Source organism: Artibeus jamaicensis, unplaced genomic scaffold (genome assembly GCF_021234435.1).
Source record: "Artibeus jamaicensis isolate MK-2021 breed Jamaican fruit bat unplaced genomic scaffold, CSHL_Jam_final contig_793, whole genome shotgun sequence".
NCBI classification, from domain to species: Eukaryota; Metazoa; Chordata; class Mammalia; order Chiroptera; family Phyllostomidae; genus Artibeus; species Artibeus jamaicensis.
Genome location: NW_026521975.1, coordinates 13225540 through 13230874, shown reverse-complemented (window position 1 = coordinate 13230874; position 5335 = coordinate 13225540). Strand labels below are relative to the sequence as shown.

Here is a 5335-nt window from a genome sequence, read left to right as displayed (position 1 = left end):
TCTGTAAGGATCCTGATAACCAGTGTTTTGAACTGTGCATCTGAGAGACTGGCTATTTCTTCATCGCTTAGATCTATCGGTTCTGGGGCTCTGAGTTGTCCTACAGCCATTTTTGGTCTATTCGTGCTGTTAAGTAAGCCGAGCGAAGCCTTAGTTGTTTACCAGGACGGGGCAACCCAGGGCGCTGGTTTGTCACACCATGTGTGGGGGCGTGGTCGGAGAGGGAGCAATGGCGGTCCTCTCCGCTAGCCCAGCCCATCCAGTCACACTACCCGCCTCGGGCTTGTTTATCCGACTGGAATTGTGCGAGCCTGCTGCCCCGCGCAGGCTTCCCTTCTCACTGGTTTCTCCGCGCGCAGATGCGCGACCGACTGACCCACCGCGCCTCTTCCCTGTGCGCTCCGGTAGCTAGCTCGCTCGGGATCAGCGCCTTCGGCTGCTTGCATGCGCACCACGCACCACCCGGGAATTTTTTCCTGCTAACCTGCTCCGCTGCTGGCTTCGCTCCTCGTACCAGTTTAGCTGAGTATTTAGTTGTCCTTTGGACTCCGTATTGTCGATGTTCCGTGTGGCTTGGTTGTGATTGTTGTTAAAAATAGTTGTTCTTAGATTTGGTTGTGCACAGAGGCAAGGTGGTTCCTCCACCTACGTTTCCATCTTGGCCTGGACCAGTCAGTCCTGCCTCAGCTCAAGGGTAAAATTTCAGCATGTCAGCCGCGTTTTGAGGCCTTTCCAATGTTGTTTGGGGCTATTCTGAGTGAAGCTGAATATGAATGTTCAGGAGCAAACTTTAGTGTTTGTTTTCATTTTCTCTGGTAAATAGGAGTTCTATGACTATGCCAAATGACATCTGTATGTTTAGTATATTTAAAAATGGAAACACTCATTTTCCAAGTAGCTGTACCACTTTACATTTCCAACAGCATTGCAGGAGAGTTTCAGTTGGTTCACATCCTTGCCAACAGATAATATAGTCAGTGTTTTAAATTTTTTTGCTATTCTAATGGGTGTACAATGACATTCCTGTGGGGTTTTTTTTAGATGGTGACATTTTAATTTCATTTGAATGTAAGTCACTTTTTGCCAGCTAAGAAACAGAATCAAAGGAAGGAAATCTAGTCCCCTACAGGTCCAGGTGAAATCTTGAGATCTTCAGCAGAATGACATCATAATAAAAGGTGATGACAATGGGGCTGTAAACTCTAAATAACAACCACTTATCTGTATTTTTCCTTAGAAAACAACCAAAGGTCTAGTCCTGAAAGACATTGTATATAGAACATCCTAATCTATACAGGATAGAATTAGCCAAATTACTATACATGGTGCCCAACCTATTGGTGAACTAGACCAGAGCTGGCCAAGGACTGGTGAACAGAGAAAGTATTTTCATTTTGAAAATTTGCTCTGAGGTTTAAAAAAATTCCCGATTGCTCATAATGTTACAGATGCATCCAAACTAATATTTGTTTTTTCCAAGATTTTCCAGTAGAACATGAAGTTAGAGCAGAGGGGATAAGGTATTTTTTAATAAAATTTTAAAATAAATTACTTAGTAATAAGAAATTTGATATATCACATTTTTCCATAAGAACAAAGTGACAATAAAGACTATTTAAAAGAAATGCTCAACTCCAAAAAGGGTGGTGGTAGTAACTTTTTACCACAGAATGACCTTGCATTTTTCCATACAATTAACTTGGTAATTTTCCATGATAAAGGTTCACGTGGAAAAGCTCAGCTCTTTGTCAGGGCCAGGAGATGAAAAACAGAGTGTGCCCTAATTAGCTAATTGTAAGCTCAGTTAATGTCTTTAGGATGGACCCATAAAACCTGGCCACTGTTTTGCTAAACATCTGCAAACTGCAGGATTCCTTAGCCCTTAGCCGTAGTTTCTGCTCAGCATCTTAAGCTGAGTTCAGTCCCATCTGTCTGCTCCTCAGGGCTGAGGTGGGTGCTAGTCGTGAAAGTCTGGAATGTCATCACAGGAGTAACCCAGGTAGCCTTTGGACGCATGGCAGACAGTGCAAAGGTGGGAAAATCCCGGTGGGAACACTAGGATGCCACTGATCAGGACATGAGCACCAGGCTGCCCCACCCATTCCCTGCCCCCCTGGCTGATACAGCCCGCCAGCAGGAGGGAGTCTATGATATTGAGAAAGGTGCCAATCAAAACAGCACTGTAGCAAGCAAAATGGCCCTATCTGGGATCTTAGGAGGACTTTTCTTGAACTGAAGGTCGGTGTAACCATCACCCGTGCTAGAGAGCCCTGAGTATTTTGCTTTACCACTGGGGTTCCTGGAGCCAGGGTGGTATGAGATGGCATTGTAATACACAGACACAGTGATATTTGGCACAACGTGTCAAGTCGCTGAGCGTACCGATGACAGCTCGGATGGAAACAGAGTTGCTCATAACACCCTCACCTAAATGCCACCTGCCCACCCTGCCCAGACCAGCTCAGCCTCATTATGGTATTAATTAGCATAATTACTAATGCTCAATATCAACTAATGTGCTTATTAGCCATTCATAGATCATGTTTGGTCAAGTGTAGCTTCAATTTTTTTGCCCATTTAAAATTATATTGTTTGTATTTTTATTATTGAGCTGTAAGAATTCTTTATATTGTCTGGCTAACAGATATATAAAGTCATTTAACAGATAGGTATATTGCAAATACTTTCCCCCATTCTGTGGCATAACATCATTTTTTAAAGTGCCTTTTCAAAAAGCAACATTAAAAATTTTTTGACTAGGTCCAATTTATTAACTTCATTTTTTAATTAATTAATTTATTATTTATTTTATTTTTTCCATTACTACTTAGTTCCCTTATATGCCCCTACTCCCTGCAATCACCCCACTGTTTTACATGTCCACGTCCATGTCCATCAGTCCTTTTTCATTTTTGCTCAGTCCCTCTGCCCTGTAACCTCACCCCTGCACTTTGCTGTTGGCCTGCTCTCTCTCTATTCATAGAGTCTGTCTCTGTTATGCTTGCTAGTTCAGAATGTTGATTAGATTCCACATATAAGTGAAAACATATGGTATTTGTCTTTCTCTGACTGGCTTATTTCACTTAGCATAATGTTCTCCAGATCCATCCATGCTGTCACAAAGGGCACAATTTTCTTCTTTTTTATGATCGAGTAGTATTCCAGTGTGTAAAAGTCCCATAGTTGTTTTATCCATTCATCTATTGATGGACGCTTGGGCTGCTTCCTATACCTTGGTGATTGTAAATAACACTGTGATGAACATAGGGGTGCTTATGTTCTTTCAAATTAGTGTTTTGGGTTCCTTCAGATATACTCCCAGAAGTGAGATCACTGATCATAGGCAGTTTCACTTTAACTTTTTGAAGTATCTCTATACTGCTTTCCACAGGGGCTGCACCAATCTGTATTCCCACCAACAGTGAAAAAGGTTCCCCTTTCTCCACATCCTCATCAGCACTTGTTGTTTGTTGATTTATTGATGACAGCCATTCTGACAGGTGTGAAATGATATTTCATGGTGGTTTCAATTTGCATTACTCTGATGATTAGTGACATTGAGCATCTTTTCATGTATCTATTGGCCATCTGTATGTCCTCTTTGGAGAAGGGTCTATTCAGGTCCTTTGACTGTTTTTTAATTGGGTTGATTGCTTTTTGTGTTGAGTTTTATAAGCTATATATAAATTTTGGATATTAACCCCTGGTCAGGTGTATCAGCAGATGTTCTCCCATTCTGTGGGTTGTGTTTTTATTTTGATGTTTTCCTTTGCTATGCAAAAGCTTTTTACTCTGATGTAGTGCAATTTGTTTATTCTTTTCTTTTGTTTTCCTTGCCCAGGGAGATATGTCCAATAAAATATTGCTATGAGCAATTTCTGAGATTTTGCTGCCTATGTTTCCTTCTGTAATTTTTTTATGATTTCAGGTCTAACATTTGTCTTTGATCCATTTTGATTTATTGTTGTGTATAGTGAAAGAAGGTAGTCTCATTTCATTTTCTGCACGTATCTGTCCAATTTTTCCAACACCATTAATTGAACATACTATCATTAGCATATTGTATGTGCTTATTTCCTCTGTCAAATATTAATTGACTATAAAGGTGTGGGTTTATTTCTGGGTTTTCTATTTTGTTCCAATGATCTATGTGTCTATTTTTATGCCGGTACCATGCTGTTTTGATTACTGTAGCCTTATAGTATAGTTTAATATTAGGTAGTGTGATTCCTCCAACTTTGTTCTTCTTTCTCAGGATTGCTATTGCTAGGCGGGTCATTTTATGATTCCATAAAATTTTTGAAATATTTGTTCTAGTTCTATGAAATATGGAATTGGCATCTTGATAGAAAATGTGCTGATTCTAGAGATTGCTTTAGGTAGCATGGGCAGTTTAATGATGTTAATTTTTTCTATCCATAATCATGGTATATGCTTCCACTTATTTGTATCTGCTTCAATTTCTTTCTTCTGTGTCTTATTGAGAGAGAATACCCAATAAATAAAATTGAAAATGAAAGAGGAGAAATAACAACTGACACCAAAGAAATACAGAGGATCGTAAGAAACTATTATGTATAATTAAATGCCAAGGAACTGACAACCTGGGTGAAATAAACAAATTCTTAGAAACACAAAATATTCCAAAACTAAATCAGGAAGAATCAGAAAGTCCGAATAGACAGCTTACACCTAGTGAAATTGAAGCAGTAATCAAAGAACTCACAACAAACAAAAGCCCTTGACCAGATGTCTTCACAAGTGAATTTTACCAAACATTCTGGGAAGAACTAACACCTCTCCTTCTCAAACTATTTCAAAAAACAATCAAGAGGAGGGAAGGCTTCCAAGCTCATTCTATGAGGACAGCATTATCCTACTTCCAAAACCAGATAAACACACTACAAAGAAAGAAAATTATGGGCCAGTATCCCTGATGAACATAGATGCTAAAATTCTTAACAAAATATTAGCAAACTGAATACAGCAATACAGCAAAAATAACATATACCATGATCAAGTGGGATTTTCTGGGAATGCAAGGTGGTTACAACTTTGCAGATCAATAAATGTGATATACCACATAAACAAAATGAAGAATAAAAACCTATGATCATGCCAATAGGTGCAGAAAAAGTATTTGATAAAATCAAACACCCATTTATGAAAAAAAAACTTTCAGCAAAGTGGAAATAGAGGAAACATGCCTACATATAATAAAGGCCATATATGACAAACCCACTGCCAGCATCATGCACAATGAGCAAAAACTACAAGTGTTCCCTTTAACATTGGGAACAAGACAGTGACATCCTCTTTCACCTTTCTTATTCAA

At 39.3% G+C, this 5335-nt stretch overlaps 1 pseudogene; it reads right to left on the bottom strand.

The window, feature by feature from the left end:
* Positions 1 to 1957: 1957 nt before the first annotated feature.
* Positions 1958 to 2327, bottom strand: LOC119039141 (transmembrane protein 230-like; annotated as a pseudogene).
* Between the last annotated feature and the right edge of the window lie 3008 nt (positions 2328 to 5335).